Source organism: Chiroxiphia lanceolata, chromosome 1, assembly GCF_009829145.1.
Source record: "Chiroxiphia lanceolata isolate bChiLan1 chromosome 1, bChiLan1.pri, whole genome shotgun sequence".
Taxonomy (NCBI): Eukaryota; Metazoa; Chordata; class Aves; order Passeriformes; family Pipridae; genus Chiroxiphia; species Chiroxiphia lanceolata.
Window position 1 is genome coordinate 51,560,205 of NC_045637.1, and position 19,778 is coordinate 51,579,982.

Here is a 19,778-nt window from a genome sequence, read left to right on the forward strand (position 1 = left end):
GCCAGTGCAAAGCATGTGGATGGTAGGACCTCAGCCCAAATATTTCACTGTATGGATCTCCTTCTCTCAGGCCAATGCCACTCACCTAACATGAACATGGGTGCATCCTTCTCTCCTGGTTTATATTTATCCCTGGTCCACGTGGTGTTTTCCAACAGTAAACACAAGCTCACCAGTGCTCAGGACTCCGAAACCAAAGAAGGAATTTTTCCCCAACTCTACACATACCTTTTCACGTGTGAGACGTTAAAATTATACAAATTGGGTTCACGTGCCAAGGAACAAAGGCCTGGAGTTTTTGAATGTTCAAAGCCAGCATATGTCTAGCCTTACACTTATCTTCTATATGTACTTTGCCTCTCTGAAGCCTACAGCACAGCTGTCATTAACAGTCACCCCTTCTGCTAACACTTTCCTTAATCCCTAACTGACTTCTCAGCCTATAATTAAACTTTCCAGCTGCCACACTCAGAGATGGCACCAATATCCATCATTTATTTCTAAGTAGACCCTAGAAAGCTCTTTTTTCGACTTCCAAGGCCATGGGCTAGGATCAAAGCCTCTTACACTTACAGGTTTTAGGCTAAAAACCTTTCGTTCGCTTACAAATTGTCCCATCTTTTACTAGGGAAATTAAATGGCCAAGTAGTATTATCTTAATAATTGAACTCATGCATCTTTATAGTGTCAGTAAGTGGAATGCAAAGAGCTTGAAAACCGATGGATAAACACTGCACGTGTTTACACATTTTGTATGGAAAACACACCAGAAAGAGCTGTATAACCAACATCATTTACAAAGCTGTTTGATCCAAGTTCGAAGTTTTAATTGGAACTCTGTGGCAAAAGAATTAAGATTTGGAAAGACCACCTGAACAGAAGTAATGAAAGGCCTAATATCTAACTTTAGATTGCAACAGTAAATTGTGGTTAGCACTTCAATCTTGAAAAATCTGTTTCTCACATTCATGTAAATGATTACTTGAGTAGCAGAGCTGGTTGGCAACATTTTTGTCTGGTGCTATTCTTGCAGTGTTCAAGAGGACTTCATATTTTATGAGAAAATTACTGGCTTCACTGCTGAAAAAGGAAGGGAGAAGATGTCTAAAGCAAATGCTGGGAGTTTTTGGTGATGTGACATAACAAGACCCTGAAGCAGGTCGGGGCAGTGTAACACCCACTGCACACACACAGTATGGGCTTCAGGACACCCATCATCCACAAGCCCTTCAAATCCAGGGCAAGAAAACTGCACTAGACAGCCACAAAACCCCATTACTTTTGTGGGCCTCAAATGTTCTGGACATCTGCTGCATCTCCGAGCCCACAAAGCTCCCTCAACCCAAACCTGAAGGATAGAGAACCGTGCACAGCATCTTCAATCCAAGAGCTCTGCAACTCCACGCACTGCAAACTAGGAGCCTACCTCTCCACATACTATCTGTTGTAGAGTAGGGCAATATCTGCTTGAGTGCTGAAGCACTCTCACTGAGAACAGCAAGCAGACACAAAGTGGAGGTACCTTCAGAAAAGGAACCCATTGTTTTTCAGTGTTATCCCAGTGGTTGAGGTTAACAATTTAACAGTAAAGCTTTAATGAATTTTAATAACTGTGCAGGATTTATCAGCTACTGTAGTCAGTCAAGTCTAAAAGCATCACTGTTAAGCAAAGAGATCACACTAGACAGGTGCAAAAACTCAAAGCTTGGACAGCTATGGCTTGTTCCTAGCAGTAAGGCAATAAAGTTCAATATTTTAAGAGAAAATGAATACACTTTCAGTTACATCTAAACTATGGGTGAAACTTTTCTCCGTCCTTACATTAAACATATCATTTCAAACATGCATTTTGAAGAGTGCACGTGACACTCTTAGGCTTCAAATACGTATGTGTTGAGAGGTTAGGAGAACATGAAAACAGTGTTTCATTGAAACCCGTTTGTCATTTTTAATCACAGGATAACTCTAGAAGAGGTGTGACTGATGCAATTTAAATTTTCACCTGACAAACTGAATTATTCATCTTCGTGGTGCCTACAACAAAAGACCAAGCAGAGCAGTCAGTCAGTCAGTCACAAGCCCCAGGAGCTACCACGGAAAATCCTTGAGAAGGGGGAGTTGTGTCTTGCAGCTCCTGAGTGTGAAGTCCTGCTCCTCCCAGGCACTGCAGCCAGGAGGGTCCAAGACCTCGCCCTTGTTCCCACTGCTACCTCCTACCTCTGGTTTTCCAAAGCAGAGGAGGACCTTGGGCAGCCCTACTGATAAGAAATGCTGTGGTTTGCAAGGAAGGTGACAGAGAAACAAAGTCAAGGGCTTTATCTGCAGCTGGAAAGAGCTGTTTGTTCTGTACTTGTGGCTCTGGCAGGGAGGGCTAAGGAGCCTGAGGAGCTTTTTACTCATATCTGAATGAAAGCCTTACCTATTGCTAGTTACTATTTCATTTGCCTATGGAAGACAATAAATATTCCAAGCTCACACTAAGTTTTCAAGGAGTTGTCTTTTTCTAACAGAGCGCACTTGTCATGATGCCTTGTTACTCCAGCTCTGGAACACACCAGAACCGTTTTGCAAAACTGTTATCTTCAATGCTTTATATTATTCTTATACACTAATTTTGTATCTCTCTAATATTAGTGATCAATAGTTCCCTTATTATGTGTTTAAGCAGAGTTCAGAAAGAAATAAAGTTCTAAAAATTTCCACAGTTACTTAAAATGGGATTTCCATACACCACAATTTCAGAATACTGGGATAAATTAGAATAGGTTATCCAAGGTCTTAAAATGAGGGCCAAAACTAGGATTCCTTGCCTGGGAACCTAAAGATGTTGGATTAAACATGCCTCTAGTCAAAGACTGAATTCTGCTCAGCCCACATCTCCAACTAGTATGTTTTCAAGTAGGAAATAATTCTGCTCATTATGTAAACTCTTATTCAGACTCTTGTTAATGTTTTTGCTATTCTTTCTGAATTTCTGGACAGTTTATTTCAGGCTCAGCAGCCAACATTTAATTAAGAAATATTTAACCACTAGTATTTTTTAAACAATGTCACGTATGCAGAAATAATTGCCTATCACATCTACTTCACAAAATCAAAACACAGACAGCGGAAACCAGATACAAAACACTCGCCTTCAGCTGAAATAGTTTTGTTTAGAAAATGAACAGACAACGTAGTTCCTTGGCTGAGACCTTGATCTGTTTGCCAAGTCCCATCCTGCAGATAATTCTTACAACATTCCCATCCTGCAGAAATTACTCTTCTTACAACATTCCAGGTGCAGAGGACACTATGAAGGAAGCACACTCACAGTTATGCAGATTAGGAATAATGATAGCCTTGGTATACCTTAAAAGAAAGGTAGTAAAGGATTTTCAGCAAAGTACATAATGCAATATGTAGTTAATGTATCCATTTTAGATTGGAAGCTAGAGAACGATGGATATCCTATGACAGTTAGTTACTTTAGCATATGATAGTTTGTTGCCACATCTTCTATTGCACTTTTGTTACTTAAAAAAAAAAAAGGCACAGCAAGATTTCTTACAAATCTATGGAGATATCAAACACTTGTATAGATTTCCACAAAGTGGTTAAAAAAAGGAGGCATAGCTACACTGACAGCATTCTTCAAAGCAACATCACAGGATCAGAAGGTCATGGGAGGGCATCTTTTTTCATACCAGCTATCTTGCTTTTAGATAGAAGAAACACAGGTAAGAGTTAGAAAGGGGCGCTTTGGGTGATGGAAAATGCAGGACACAGGGAAACAGGAAAATAAAGTGCAATAACTGAACTGCTACTGGGGTGAGGCGAGGTGATTCAGAACAATAAGAGATGGGGAAAACACAACGATCATGTCTGCACAGCAGATTGGTAAAAACAAAATTGGAGCCAAAGAGGAAGGCAGCCCAAAGCCAGGTAAAGAGTTCACTTTAATTGAGACACTCCTCTTACAGAAGCTGCTGATATCCTTCTGGTCAGTGTAACCATCCTGCCTCCACAGGTAACCCCAAAACCATGCAGTTTGCCCTGTACTGGCAAGAGACATTTTATGTCTGTTCCTACAGAGCAGCAGTGGGAAGCTGGCAAAAATTTAAAAGGAAGGAACTTTTTTATTTTTTCAGCTCCACATCCCTAATTTAATCACTGTCCCCACAGGCTGAGAAAAGGACTGGCTTTACTGTTCTGCATCACTGTGTTGGCAGAGATGCTGCACAGTACAATATTCATGGTTTATATATGATACAAGTGTAAGAGAAACAGTTTTGAGTTCACACAATGAAGAACAAGTCAAGAAATCTGAGTCACAGAACTAGTAGATTAGGATAAAATACTTTCAAACTTTAAGTGTGAAATTCTGGATGGTTTGGCTTCATGAAAACTATGGTCAATGGGTAACAGATCAGAAATAACAACCTCAGCAACAACACTTAGAAGAATAAGGTAGGCTTTTCAAGTAAGTTTAGTTTAGTTTAGTTCTCAAGTAATTTAGTTGTATCAGCATTTCACCATCACAATAATTGTGTGGCATATTTAGTTATGTGCACATAAAAGTAAGTAACATTGTTTATGCAGACAGAATATATTTAAATATATCGATGAAGGTGATGGGCACTGTCTTTTCTCCCTGCCTTGGACAACCAGTGATGGTAGAAGCACTGCCTGCTGGCTCTGCTTCTCCATCCCATCACAGGTGTGAAAGGATTTCCAAGATCAGAATAAACTATGACAAATCAGTTATTCTCTAGTTCTTGAGAGTGTCCTTAAATAGGGTGGCATGAGAAGGGGTTGTGAGTCATGGTTATCTTTTTTACTTTTTCCAAATATCTACTATAGCCCATGAATAGAATGATTATAATCTACAAATATGACTAGTGGCACTGAGGGCAGGACTGAACACAGAATACAAGCCAGTGTAATTACCAGATCTAAACTGGTGTAGAGCTTATCCACAACCTCTGTTTGCTGCACTTAGCACGCTATCCCTACAAGTAACTGACGAAACCCCGACAGAGTGCTGGCACAGTATTAAAGGATCCTCCTAATTGCCATGCCTCAAATTCCAGCTCTAAGCTTGCTAAGAGAAAGTCTGCAAAACTCTTTAATAAATCATAGAAATCAGAGATGGAAATTAGGTCATGTCACCCACGTCTCCTATCCGCACTGTGAGTTTCTTACCCATACATTGCTGCTGAGTGGCTCTGTCTCGACAACTCTTAAATGATTCAGTTGCTGAGGTTTCTCCCAATTCCCCAGGCAAGCTGTTACACAGCCCAGTGAACCTCACCATCACTTTTCACTGACCAGCGTCATCCTCTCCACACCAGTTTTGCCTTGGTCCCATTTTGTTCTGTTCCTATTTTTATCTCGCTCCAACTCCTTCCAAATCTGCTCTTGATGCTACTTCAACCACCATCCGGCAAAAATTGTTGCTCAGGAAACGTTCTTCTGCCTCTCCTGTAATACCGCTGTAGTGTGCTGCTATTTTTAGGAGAAGAAAGGAGGTGGTAAGGGAATGAAAGGCTGCCAGCTCCAGCTGCACAAGAATAATGCTCCAGTGCGAGGAAACTACATTACAATGTTTCTCTTCAAGCACATATAATTGACCAAAAACTTATAGTCTTCTGGAATGATCCAAATGGGAGAGACAGAAGAAATGGAAAAGACAAATTCCAATGTTAAAAAAAACCCTTGTCATCTCACTTCACCTTTCAACCCCGCAGCTGGGCTTCTCCTTCCAGGGCTGCTCTTGAGATTTTATAACGGCGTTTTCCTAGTGAGACACATGGTTAAAGCAGTCATGTACTGTCATCATCCTAGAATCACAGAACTGTTTGGGTTGGAAGGGACCTTAAAGATCATCTAGTTCCTACCGCCTGCCATGGGCAGGGACACCTTCCACTAGACCAGGTTGCTCAAAACCCCATTCAACATGGTCTTGAACACCTGGCTTCAGACAATGTCCTCTGGCACATGATGAGATTCCTGAGGTGTCCTGCACAGGGCCAGGAGTTGGACTCGATGCTGATGGGTCCCTTCCAACTCAGTACATTCTATGATTCTACGTCTTCCAGAGATGGGACATTCACAACTTCTCTGAGCAACATGTTCCAGTGTGTCTCACCACCCTCACAGTATTTCTTCCCAATATTGAATCTAAACCTGTCCTCTTTCAGTTTAAAGCTATTCCCCTATGTCCTATCACTATATGCCCATGTAAAAAGTCTCTCCATCTTTTCTGTACTTCCCTTTAACCACTGGAAGGCTGCAATGAGGTCTCCCCAGAGCCTTCTCTTCTCCAGGCTGAACAACACTTCTCTCAGCCTGTCTTCATAGAATGAGTGCTTCAGCCCTCTGATCATCTTTGTGGCCCTTCTCTGGACCTGCTTCAACAGGTCTACACCTTTCCCTGGGGACCCCAGAGCTGGACACAATACTCCAGGTGGGGTCTCATGAGAGTGCAGCAGAGGGACAGAACCACCTCCCTCAATCTGCTGGCCACTCTGTTTTTGATACAGCCCAGGATGCAGTTGACTTTCTGGGCTGTAAGCATGCATTGCTGCATCATGTTGAGCTTCCTGTCCACACGCACCCTCAAGTCCTTCTCCTCAGGGCTGCTCTCAATCCATCTCTCAGCCTGTATTTGTGCTTGGAATTGTGCAGGACCCTTGTGAAGGACCTTGCACTTGACCTTGTTGAACTTCATGAGGTACATCCAGGCCCACCTCTCAAGCCTGTCAAGGTCCCTCTGAATGTAATCCCTCCCCTCCAGCGTGTCAATCACACCAAACAGTTGGGCATTGTCAGCCAACTGTGTGGTGTGGTTCACTATAAAATGATCAACTGAGAAACCTGCTTACAACAGGAGGGCACTGTGCCTTAGGCCAGACCCTTAAGTGGAAGTGAGACCTGTGTTTTACACCTGCATCAAGACAAGGTGATGTGCTGACCTTCAAAAAGGCAGCTGCCCATCATTCTCCAACCTCCCTGGCAATGCTGGTGCCAGATACCCCATACAAAGGGCTCTGTGCAACCAATGCCTGGACTATCAAGACCATCTGGCCAAACTAAAAAGACCCTGCTTTCCCGAGTGCACAGTTTTATACATCAACCACTACCTTTACCCTTGTCAAACCTCCTATTTACTGATATGAAAGGTTAAGAACCACTACTGGGATCAAATAAGAGGTACTAGATTTCTTGATACAAATAATTCCCACAGGCAAGTGGCAGTGTTTCTCTGTAGAGATGTCTATGTCCATGTACTGACTCCAGTGTATCTGTGGGGCACCCTCAGCAATCACATTAGGGAGCACAGGGGCTAAGTGCTGCCTGTCCCAACACTTGCTCTGCAACAGCAGCAATTTAATTGAAAGAAAACAGCAATAAATTCAGTTGACCTGGTGAAGTAATCATCTCCAGGGTCCTTAGAAAGATTACAGCTTCCTGACCGAAGCTACGATGTGGTTGGGTCAGATTTTGATACCTCTATTTAAACTGAATTGAGCCCTGCTTCACAGATAGGCTCACCGATTTCTATGGGAAGACTGGCAGATTAAGACACTCCCCGACATGAGTCAGGGTGCAAGAACAGGTCTCTCAGTTAGCATAAACATATGTTTCCTAGGTCTGGAAGAACTGGGTGGTTTTTTTCTTCCTTCTTCTGTTCTTCACAGCCTGTTTACGTCTGCTGGCTTATTAAACAAGATTGTATTTGCAGCCAGTATGTCCTAGGAAACAGGAGGTGTTACACATAATTGCCCTTAGATTCATAAGGAGTAAACAAGGTAACCTCCACCAGGGAGTCCTCCTGCTCCATTGCTACCAGCAGTGTCATGTTCCCTGGCTGCCATGAGCAGTGTCACCTCCTGCCACCAGGGAAAGGGCTGCTGGTGCTCCCCAGCACATGGCTGCCTCCCAGGATTTACTCATCTCCTCCGGGGAGGTAGAGAGTGCTGAAGTTGAGCCACTGCAAGGGATGAAGCTCTGAGGAAGAAGAATATGAAGGAATAATCCCAAATGGGGAGGAGGAGAAGGAAGCAGATGCTTCACCACCTTCCTGAGTAATGGGAAGAATGGACAGTGCCAGAGGCTCTTGTCCCAGCAGGGACCCCACCAAGGAGCCCAAAGAAAGGGGCACGCAGTCAGTGACAGCAGCTAGGGAAAAGGGACATGGGGCAGGAGCAATAGTCAAGAGCCTGACTGGAGGAGCAGGACACAACTAAAGAGCAGAGCAAAACTACAGATGTAAGTGTGCTTGCTCTGGTGTGTCATGGGCCAGGGACTGGTGCTTTCCCTACCTCTCTCCCAGGAACAGCCCACCGACCATCAACAGGGTTCCAGCCAAGAGCCCACCAGGGTCAGCTATTGTCACCCCAAATTACCCCCCCACTTGCTACCTGCAGCCCATCTGGGAATAAACCCCAACCCCTGGTTTAGGAAAAAGGCTGCAGAAAAGCCAAGCAATGGATGCACACTACTCCTTGGTAGTCTCAATTTTAACATAGCCCCAAACCAGAAACATCAATCATTATCTATTCCATACAGGAGCTTTCTTCTCCCAACTCTCACTTATTAGAGCAGTGCTATGACTACTTCCCTCTGTCACATTTGCCAATAAACATCTGTTTTATACAAATACATGCATGTGAGCAGGTATCCAAAATTGTATCCTGCTTTTTTCTCTTCACATTCCCTTTCCCTTTGTGAAAATATTTATTTATATTCACATATGCTTTCCATTTATTCTAGCCCTTTACCCCAACACATGCTCTGAGTCCTCATTTTCCACATTCTTCTTTAACCCTCTAAACTGAAAGACTTTTCTCAGTGGGATCAAACATCTGGTGGGTGATCCTCATGCAGATTTCAGTACTTCTTTTGTTTCTCAGCTTGCCAACAGATCAGTTTTGACAGGTAGTGAAGCAACTGAAGAGAATTCTCTGTGTCACAAAAAGTATTTCCAAGACACATAAAGGAAAGGGTAAAAATTTAAGAGGTCTACGTAAAAAGTTTTCCCCACCCCTTTTTTTTTTTTTAGTTCATACACTTTTTATTTATGTATTACCCTTTTGCATACTGCATCCCATAGGATGCAAAAAGATTATTATAATTTCCTTTTTTACTTTTATCCACTTTATTCAAGAACAGCCAGATCTGCTGATACAAAGATGAAGTAAAAAGTAAAGATTTCATTTTCCTCTAGAGACAAAAAGCTGACAATTACTCAAATTGCATTATATCAATTACTCAGGAAGGGTGCAGAAGATACTGATTTTGCCATCTATACAGCACATTGTCTCAGATTAACTCACTTGTCCCAAATACTGACCCATTTCTGCTTTTCCACAGATACTTAGTCCTCTGCAATCCTCCCAAGCTTTCTCTGCACCGATGCTTATGGTGATGATGATCGAGAATGGCACGGGTGGGAGCAAAGGGCCTGTAGGTTTTCTCTTACTGAAGCCAAGATAAGTGCTTATGCTCCTCTTCTCCACTACCTAGGCTGTTTATTTTAAGAAACTGAGATCTTTCTAAAGAAAACAAGCATTTCTCTTTGGGTGTTTCTAGCCAGTTAAAGCAAGAGGAAGTGCTGTGTGTCCATATACACATTTAGACTTGGACTGTTCCCCAGCCCCTATGAATGGCTAAAACTGGAGATTGAAAATTTAGAGAAACTTGCTATAAAAACTAGCTAATCTATCATTCTTTCAGTGGTTCATCTGTTTAAAAGACTTCCTTTATGGTACTGACTCAAACTGCTTAGTGATGCTTATTTAAGTCTAGTTCTGGGTAACACTCTTATATACTCTAACTTTCACACCAAATAAAAACAATCCATTGTGATTCTTCAGAATAAACTTACTTTCAGCCTAATTTTCAGCTTAGTTGACAGCAGACATAGTTTTCAGTTATATGCATGCATTATATTCACTCGATTAAGAGAGAAATTCTGTTGGAAGAAAACACTTTGCAACACTGCATTCATAACACATGCCTATAACATTCAAACAATGCAGTCATAACATATTTCCTGTAAAAATGTGATAAATAAGATGCTAAACTGCGGTATCCTGGGTCCATGCTATACACAATGAAAGATCACAATCCTGCAGACTCACAACAGCTCTCTCTGCATGGACTGACCCTTCATTTTCAAAGCCCAACATATACTGAACATGCACTGAACATACAGAGATTCCCACCCAATGATGTATTTTGATGTAAAAAAAGTCACATAGTTACTTTTGTGTTTTGTGTTGAAAATGCTGTAGCTTGAGAAATAAAGCTGATGCTTCCTCTCATGAGAGACAAGTAGTCTTTTATAACCGCTTATAAATGGTTTGACGTTTTCCCTCAGACAACAAGCAGTCATTTACTGGTACATGAGATTTCCACAAAACAAGTCTGAATGTCACCCACCGTGAATAACACATTTAACACATTTCAAGAACTTTCTGTTAACTCAAGATCATGCCTGAAACACAAAGAAGTGACATTTTACATATTTTAAGAAAACAACCACGCATCACCCCCATGGAATTCACAACCATGCATCAAACAACAAATCTAACAACCATAGGTGCGACTACATTGCTGTGGGACAAACCTCCTATCAGCACCCTTACCTATACTCTTATCCACAGACCCCTCCCCAGACTTCAAAGAAAAATCTGTGAACAATAATTTTTTCTCATCAAAGACTAAATATTCTGCAGATTTCCACTACAGACAAGAAAAGATTTCACCCTGTTTAATTGAAAAATTACATAAGTTGTAGCTTCACCTTCACTTGCTCCTCCTCGGAAGAGAGAACAAAACCCCAACCCAAACCAGACCTCTCCAGTTTTGGTGCAGCTCTCCAGCAGTCAGACACAGCCCTATCCAGTGAGGAGCCGCCAAGGCAGAGGCGCAGGGGCAGGCTGGGGATGGGTGCCACACCCTGCTCCCCCCCTCCCCCGCTCCTCCTCCTCAAGGCTAAACCTGCCCACCGCAGCAGCGGGCTCCCATCGCATGAGCTCCTGATGCGCATCCGACCAGCTCCTCGGTCATACGGGGCATCCTTTCGGGAGAAAAGGCCGAAAGCTGCGCCACTTAACGGAGGGATGCGACTGCGGGCAATTAGTCTGGGGAGAGGCACGGGCTGTACTGGTCTGATTAAATAAAACCAGTGTATTTTTAATGCTTCCCGATATGTTTCATGTTTTCTGCTGCAGCAAGCAGGTCTGCAGCATGCCAGCGCCTCAAGGAGCCCTCCTGTTCCTGCGGTGCCGTTAGGAATAAACTCCCAGTGCTCCTACTCTAATGCGGTGCTCTCGGGCTCTCTTCTCCTCCCCTTATTGCCATGCAGGTCTCATGCTCACATAGAGCTGAAACTTTCTAACCCAAGGAGACCAGCACAGCAGTATTTGCCTATACTCTATTATGTATGTACACACACAGAGGTGCAGCAAGACCAGTGAATTTAACCACATCAGTGATGCAGTACGATGATCTTGACCTTTTAATACTCTATCAAAGGACTCTTCTCCATAGATTTAGAGAAAAAGCATACATTTGATTGCATCTGACCTTACTGGTCAAAGCCTTATGTATTCTGCTTATATTCTTATTTTCTATGAGATTTAGTTGCTTTCTTTATACAAATATTTCAGCTTTCTATGGACAGAGACAAATGCTAACAACATTAAAAGTAAAATGAAAAAGGTATCACTCAGCTCACCAGGCTGTAAATGGATGGATGCACATGGCACACACCTAACCCAGAGCTTTTTTTTTTTTTTTTTTTTTTTTTGGCAAGCGGGCCTCTGACTTGCAATCATTTTGACAGAAAATACCTCAAACGTAGGTAGTTTCCCTTCAACTTACAAGCAGCATGCATGTTCAGTGGAGGAAATACTTTCCATCTCTGCCTCAAACACGGGCACATGCTGGAGAACAGCGGTGAGTGATAACAGCCTTTACCCAGCGCCTTCCTCCTCCAGCACAGCCCCAAGAGAAATTAAATCAAGACAGCGCAAGGCCAGATGAGGATGCTTTGCTACTGCGATCATCATAGGAGTGCGAGTTTGTATATGCGATAAAGTTTCACTTCTGAATGAAAGACGGGACAACCGAAAAAGACAAAATGCTATTCCACCCACCCACCCCAGCCCCTCTCCGGCCCCCCAAGGGCGAGGGGCCGCACCCGGACCCGCTCAGCCCGCCCGCTGGTCGCACCCGCGGCTTTTCTATTCCCCTTTCCCCAGAGACCTGACCGAGCACCGACACTTCCACACAGCACTCCGCGAGGCCTGGCGGGGGGATAGGGAGGAGTTCGAGGATGCAGCGCCCGGGCCGCGCTCCCGCGCACCTGGAGCCCGCGCCGGGCCGGGTGGGCAGGGACGCGCGGTCCCCAGCGCGGGGCGGAGCGGGGCAGCCCCGGCCCGGCGGGGCCCCTCGCTGCCGGCCAGGAAGGGGCCGGCGCGCCGCTACCACTGCAGCGGTCCGGGGCTGCGATGTGCTCTCCGTGCATAACCACACCCACCGCATTGCAGAAGCCACGGCCCGGGCCGGGGGGGGGGGGGTGAAGCCCCCCCCGCCACCGCCAGTCGCGGAGCCCCGGCCGGGCCCCTGCACCGCCCAGGTGCTGTGCCCCCCAGGTGAGCGGGGCAGCGGACACTCGGGGAGGCACGGCCCGGGGAGGGGGCTCGGAGTGCGCCCTACCACGCCAGACACCTCCCCACTCTTCCGCGCCTCTGCCGCCTACAGAAGTTTCCCACAGAAATGCGTATCGCCCTAAAAAAATTTAGAATTGCAAAGCGCTCCCCCCCTCCCTCCCAGACCCCGGCAGAGCTGCGGCGGGAGCAGCCCAGTCTGTGTGTCCCCGCGGAGCCCCCGCCGCCCTCCCCGCTCTGCGTGGGGCACTGCTCGCTGCCTACCCCCGGCGCCCCCCGGGCAGCCCGGCCGAGCGCACACACCGCCCCTCCAACTTAAAAATGGCTCCTAAGAATGATGTGTATATATATATATATAGTATATATGCACACACACATATATATAAATAAATACGTATATATTTAAAAGGAGGGGGGGATGCAATCTGCTCCTGCCCCCCCCCCCCCCTCCCGAGCATACCCTCTGCTTCCCGTGGCGGGGAGGGCGCCGCAGGCAGCGATGCCGGAGCGGCGCGGAGGTCCCTCGTCGGCGGCGCGGAGCGGCGGGGACGGGGCGCGGGGCAGCTCCCGGCGCGGCGGCGGCGGCGGCCACGCGTCAGCAGCGGCAGCGCAGCCCGGCTCTGCCCAGAGCGAGCCTCCGCCGCTCCCCAGCAAATCAGGGCTGCCGAGGCTTCTCCGGAGAGAGGGAGGGAAAAAGGAAAGGAGGAAAAAAAAAAAAAAAAAAAAAGGCAAAAAAAGCGTACGCCGCGGAGAACGGCAAAAGCTGGATGCAGGGAGGTCTGTGGAGCCAGGCCCCCCGCCTGCCCGCCTCCCCGGGTCGCCAAGGGCTGCTCCCCAGGCACACTGAAGGGAACCTACCCCCGCACCCCTCCCGCCCGGCACAGGGATCCCCACCTGCGTCCGGAGGAATCCGGCCGTTTTTTGGCTCAGCTAAATGAATCCGTCTATTTAGAGAGAGGAGTTTAGCTGCTGCAGTTGCAGCCAAACGCCCGCGATGGAGAGGCTCCTCGTCAATTTAAAAGCAGCAAGCTGTGTGCTGGCAAGGTCTAGCTTTCAATTACACTAGAGGGGTTTTGATGGTGGAGGGAAGTTACCAGCTTTTTCAATTTTAATTTCCAGTGACAAACCCCATGCTCTTAAAATCTTAAAATTTCCCTAACAACATCGCCAAAACAGAAAAAAAAAATAAAATGTTGGTCCTGCTACATATCGGCTCCCAATCTAAAAAGGAAACTGTAAAACTGAATACGACTTTAGAGTTCTCACTCCAAGACAGATTACAGCATTGCCACATGTCAAAAAGTATCAAAAATTTCTAATGCCTATAGAAGCAGTTCGGGAGCGAATTAATCCTACTTGCACCACTTTGGTAACTATGTAGCTTCTCTTAGAGCTCATAACTGAGCTCTCCGCTTACTACACAGTTGGGTTTGAGACTGATGCACCTTGGCACCCAGAGGAACTACTTGTTTGCTTCTCCGGGGGACCAGAAGCAGCTGAACTTGCTCTTTTCCAGAGGAGGAATTGGCCACAGGAAGGGCAGTGATGGCTTGGCTACAGAAGAGAGACAGATCGACACGTTCTCATGCTGCACCTTCAGTCCTGGTACAGCATAGTGAATAAAATGGGGTTTATATAGGCCCTTTATATAAGGCATTTTGAGAGCTCCCAAAACTTATGAGATCCAAATTATACTCAGGGCTCTGATAAGAATTGGGAGAGGTAAGGGGGGCATGAATATCTCCTTTAATTAGCAGCATCTCGGGGGGATTTAAGAAGAGATTTTTATAGTAAGCAGCAGCATACAATTTCTCAGGTCTGCAAAACTGTGCTGTTCTGTATTTCATGTAGAATCATAGCCAGACACATACCCCACTCTTCACCCCCTATGCAGGAGTGCCACTTAACACATCTGGCACACCCATAACATGCATAAAAGGGAAAGAGACTTCAAAAGAAAAATGTGTGCCATCAACTAAGAGAGGACACAACTCTGGTCATGTAGTTGAAATAACAAGACTTGCACATTCTTCTCCACCAGGAGCTCTGGAAGCCATCACGAATCACAAGGGAATGGACTTGACAGCAAAGACACAGAGTAGAGTTAACAAGGTTTGATTTGAAAAAACAAAAACAAAAAACAAGAGGAAAGTAAAAGAAGGACTGAGTTGGTCTGAGTCAAATTGAGCCTCAAAAGAAGCTAGGAAACTTTAGAAATCTTTCGGAAAAAAAACAGGAAGAATTTACCAGCTCAACCTTTGGCAGCTCTTGCACTGCCCATTACATCACTTTTAAGCAGAGATACATTGCTGGAGCATTTGCGCTACCCAGCCACACTTGTCTTTAAGCAGTACTTGCAGGTAGATTTGCCCCATAGTTACACTATCCTCTGTGATCTCTTTTGTGGTTATACTGCACATATAATGTCATCTTTCACCTGAGGATCTAGAAGGCTTTCAGCATATTGATTTAACTTCAAAATATGAAGTGGTATTAACAGGTTGCTCCTACAAGCAGGAAATCTTTGCTATGGATAAAAGGTAGCTGGTACATCTGAGGTACCAATATGGGCCCAAGTTTGAGAGTTCTCAACATTCACAGTATTTTTAATATTTTTTTTTCAACTTCAAATGTTACTTTCTAATTCCAAAGTGGGTTCGTTGTCCAACTTGCCTTGACTTCTGTCAGATGGGAATTCCATGGAAGTTTAGGTTTCCATGAGTCAACAGCTTTTAATATTACTTCTCTTTTTTAAAAAAGGTATTTTCAGTAATTTATAGCAAGCCTGAATCTATACTCTTCTCTCACAGGTGAGAAACGTGAATAATCCCCCTGCACTTCACTGGGGTTATTCCAAGTATTTACACAAAAGAAAGACCAGATGACAAGTCCAGGTAGCGCTAGAAGAGACTGATCTCCTGCCTTGCTATGGGACAATAATTTTATTTTTGCTGCTTTCTCATCTTTCTGGAGATGATGTTTCAGAATTGAATGTCAGGAGCAAAGGGTTCTGTTTGAGTTTCTATTCACGTCAGACTTGGTGCAGCCCAAGGTAGTCCCTTCTCCCAGCCAAGGGTGGTTGATGCATGTCCAAATTGCTTCCGTGCTGGTCTGGAAGCCAGGCTGTCCCCAGCATCCCATCCTTTGGGGAGGGAGGCACATAGCTACTGAGACACCAGAACCCAACTGTACAAGCAAGAGTCAGAGTCACTCAGGAGATCAACATATAACTGGGGAAATGGATAAAATAGGTGGCAAGCTCTGCCTTCTGTTCTCTATCCATCCATCACTTCTGCTATTCCAGTTTCTCCCTTTTGGTAAACACTTGCAACTTGCTTGGGAAAGCCCTTTAAAGGGAGGGAGGGAGGGAGAAAAAGCCAGGGAAGAATAAAAGCAAAGACAGCCTCTGACATGAAGCAGGTAAATTAGAGGTGGAGAAGGAGAAGGTGCCAACACACACACACACCCCCTTCCCCACAGGGTTCCAGTCAGAGGCAGAGAGCCGTAAGGAAAACAGGCCTGTGCAGAGCATTTGGCCACTACAAGGACTTTTTTTATAGGAGAGGGGAATGGGGAGACACACGGTCTCTGCCAGGAAAAGATGAATAGGCAACCCTGGAAGAACAGGGACAAGGATTATTGCCCAGCTCTGGGAACTGATGCCTAAAACATTCTTGTGATTCCCTAATTGATTGGACATGGCATTCAAAATAGCACATTACAGAAAAGCAAGACACAAAAATGCTATCAAACTCGGCAAAAGACTGTCTCAAGTCCAGCCAATGATGAATTAGCACTGAAAAATGGAAAGTACTGTAAAAGTAGTAGCATTAGTACAGCATTATTAAGAAGATACTTCTTAGCAGACAGGAGCTTGGCAATATCTGTCTAGACGAGCAGATGGGTTTGGAGTCGAACTGATTTTTTTTTCAATTTCTTTTTTATTATTACCGTATTCACTTCCATTTATTAAAAGCAAACTGTTCTGCCCATGACTCATGCAGTTTAACTTTCTGCATGGCAATGAAACAAAATTCTCATAATTAAGAGTGATTACTGTGAGCAGATGAAGGTAAGATTTAGAAATCAGACCAGATCTTCTATTTCTGTCTTCCCTCACTGCAAACATAATGCCCATTAATTGGCCAATATTACTATTGCCTTCAAATATGTAAGTAGTAAACCTTCTGGTGAGATATCCCTTAGTACAACTCAGTGACACGGTAGGTCAGATTTATTCTTGGCACTGGTTTATTAACCTCAGTGAAGAGATTTATTTGGTGTGCCGTCTGAAGTAAGTCTCACTCTGCCATTCAGTGCCAAATCCACCCCATTTTAATACTACTGAAGGAACAATCAGCAAATTTGGCCTCAGTGCTTCTGCAACTGAAATCCTGCCTGTAGAACATTTACTGCAATTAATTCAGCACTGCCTTTTGCCACTTTCATATCTGTAGCTACTTTCTGACTGAGAGTATTAACTGGATTATCGAGTGATTACCTCCTGCTGTTCTCCAGCCCCATTGTGAACCAAAGGTAGCCACATTTTAGGGGATACACAATGCTTTGGCATGTACCTGAGGCTATGTCCAAAATATACAAAAGTCAGTTTTCAGACAGAGTAATAAACTGAAGCTTTTAATCTCAGTTAAGATCTTGTTTTTTTTTATTTTGTTTATGCATAATCATTGCTATGGTTTAATTGTATTCTGATCTAACATACACTGACTACAGGAAACTCACAATACAGAAGACATGCAATATGCAGTTATCACGAATTTATTTGAATTTCAGTAGGGTTCCTGAGCAGTCTAACAATGAGGGAGGCAAAGACAACTCTCATTTTCTATTTGCAACTCTAAGACTGCAAGCTTCCCAGACGGTAACCATGTCTATGGAGGTCAACACAGACCATTTCCCTTTTACTGTGTTGCTTTCTGTTGAGTCCATCTATTTCAGTTCACGAAATTCTTGCTTTTTGTTCTCATGCCCACAGTGCACGTTGTTTTGCTCTACTTTTGGGGTGTTAAATAGGAAAGCCTTCCTTCTTCCTTTTCCATACCATTAAGCCCAGTCCTGTATTTTAGTTACAAAACTGTTTTTAGCTCTCCTGTGTCTTCTTTTCATCTAATTCAGAGAAGGATTTAAGCAGGAGTTTACCTTGAGCATAAGCTCAAGTCTCACTGAGACAAAGGAGAATCAATGCTCGTATATATGAAGTACTATGAGAAATAGAAATGTCACCCTGAGTCATAACTGCCTTCTACAATCCCATTTTAAGATACCTCTTCCTCATGACACCTCTAATAAAACAACTCTCGGTGGCCAGGTTAATAGGCATAGCCCCCAGCTGCTTTTATATAATTTGTCTTCATTAGCTGCAAGATTTACCAGGGAGGGAAAGCACTTTAATGAGTGTTTGCATAGCACCCAACACAGTTCAACTCTCATCTTAACGAAGGTTAATAGCAATTAAGGGAAGCACTATAGGTTCTTATTTAAAGAACAATGAATATTTATGCTTATCGTCATATTAAAATGTTATTGAGAAGAGGTAAGAAGTCCTGCTCAAATGTGAACACAATTATCCTTTATTTGTATTGTCTTAAATGCTAAGATGTCACAGATTGCTTTCTTTAGTAGTATAAGGATTACTTTAGGCTCAAGGATTCCTTAGAATTAAAATATTTCTGACCTGGCATGTCTAAACAAGAACTTTAGGTTCCTTGGCTATCTTTCCTGTCAAACTATACCTCTCCATTTTTATTCTGTCAAAGTGACATAAAAGTAGAAAACCCACATCCAATGTTTGTCAATAAGTAAACTCACAGAAAGGGAAAGAGCTGATGTTTTTAATCTACCAAATATACTTACTGAAGGAAACAACAAGAAAGCAAAACCCCAATATATACAGTGCAATTTCTCTGTCTCTAGTTAGAAAAGTCCACAGTTGTTCCCAGTACGCCACCTCATCTTTCCTTGCACAAAACTTTACTGCAGAAGTGGCAGCTCTTCACAAAGGAAGGACCTGGGGCTGTGCCTGGTGGCTCAGGGCCCACCCAGCCAGATGTTGCCTTGCTCCACATAGCCTGGCCCTGGCCCAGTCTGCCACATTCTCCCAGTCAGTTAAACATCTGCAATACCAACAGCAGAAAAGTCTCCATCATTCCCCTGATTTCCCAGCTGCTCCTTCCCACCTCCATCCTGCCCCTTTCACTAAGCCACTACAAGTATTCATTAAAGCCATGGGAAGAAATAGGCAAACCCTCTCATATTAAAGCTAAAAAGGGAGGAGAGGTAAGAAATCTGATCAATTCCTCACCACAGTTCCCTGTGAGATCTCATCAATATGAGACTGAGGAGTGGGTGGTGTGGTATGACACAAGCAGAGGGGATGATGGCAACGTCACACTGCTGCCTCTTTTGGGGCCTATGCCAGCCTGTGCTGGCATCAGATGGTGGTGTTGGCCAACAGCCTTTATTTATGTGAGTGACTGCTCAAAATGATACTAACCTTCAATTCCCACCTGAGAAGGGCTCCTAGGGGCCAGCCCAACTCCAGCTAACAGACAGCCTCTGCACACAACCAAGAGCTCCTCCACCTGATGTTTATAGCTGCTCAGACACTTTCAAAATGCACTAAAACATGCTTTAATTCATATTACAGTTTAAGTCTCACATTCAATTGATGGGATGCTGCCAGTAAAATTGAAAGTAGCGAGGAGAAACCCATCCCTTCCTTCTGCTTCGACAGCTTACTCCCCTTGCTACTCACTCTCACTGTCAGTATTCACAGAGAAAAATCAGATCCAGGTTTTCTGTGTTTTGCCCTTGGCAAATACAGTGGCATACCTTAAAGTTAGGTGCCCTGCGTGCACCCAGTAAATTGTATTGTGGGATAGAAAGTAGTACATTCTACTGGTTTCTTTCTAACTGAAATGAAACCAAACGCCAACTGGACACAGACCTGAGAAACAAGCCTGGGAGATCTGGGTTCGTATCTCTGAAGGGTAAATCCTCTTAATAGCATGTAAATGATACTGTTACATTCAAATGGAGGGATGGGGGGGGAGGATGAAGGGGGAGATCAAACAACAGCAAAACAAACCATCATCT

The 19,778-nt window shown here is 44.3% G+C and overlaps 1 protein-coding gene across 31 annotated transcripts in view; it reads right to left on the reverse strand.

The window, feature by feature from the left end:
• Window positions 1-19,778, reverse strand: part of EPB41L3 (erythrocyte membrane protein band 4.1 like 3) — a 143,167-nt gene that overhangs the window by 84,568 nt on the left and 38,821 nt on the right. For 27 of the 31 annotated variants that reach the window (XM_032680210.1, XM_032680194.1, XM_032680189.1 and 24 more), the window contains exon 1: window positions 13,123-13,217. The exons of 2 other annotated variants lie outside the window; for them this stretch is intronic. The gene's annotated coding sequence lies outside the window, so the exon portion shown is untranslated. Of the gene's footprint in view, window positions 1-10,792; window positions 10,911-13,122; window positions 13,218-13,556; window positions 13,677-19,778 lie in introns of those variants that run through there. 2 more of the 31 variants (XM_032680024.1, XM_032680032.1) reach the window with 2 other exon arrangements.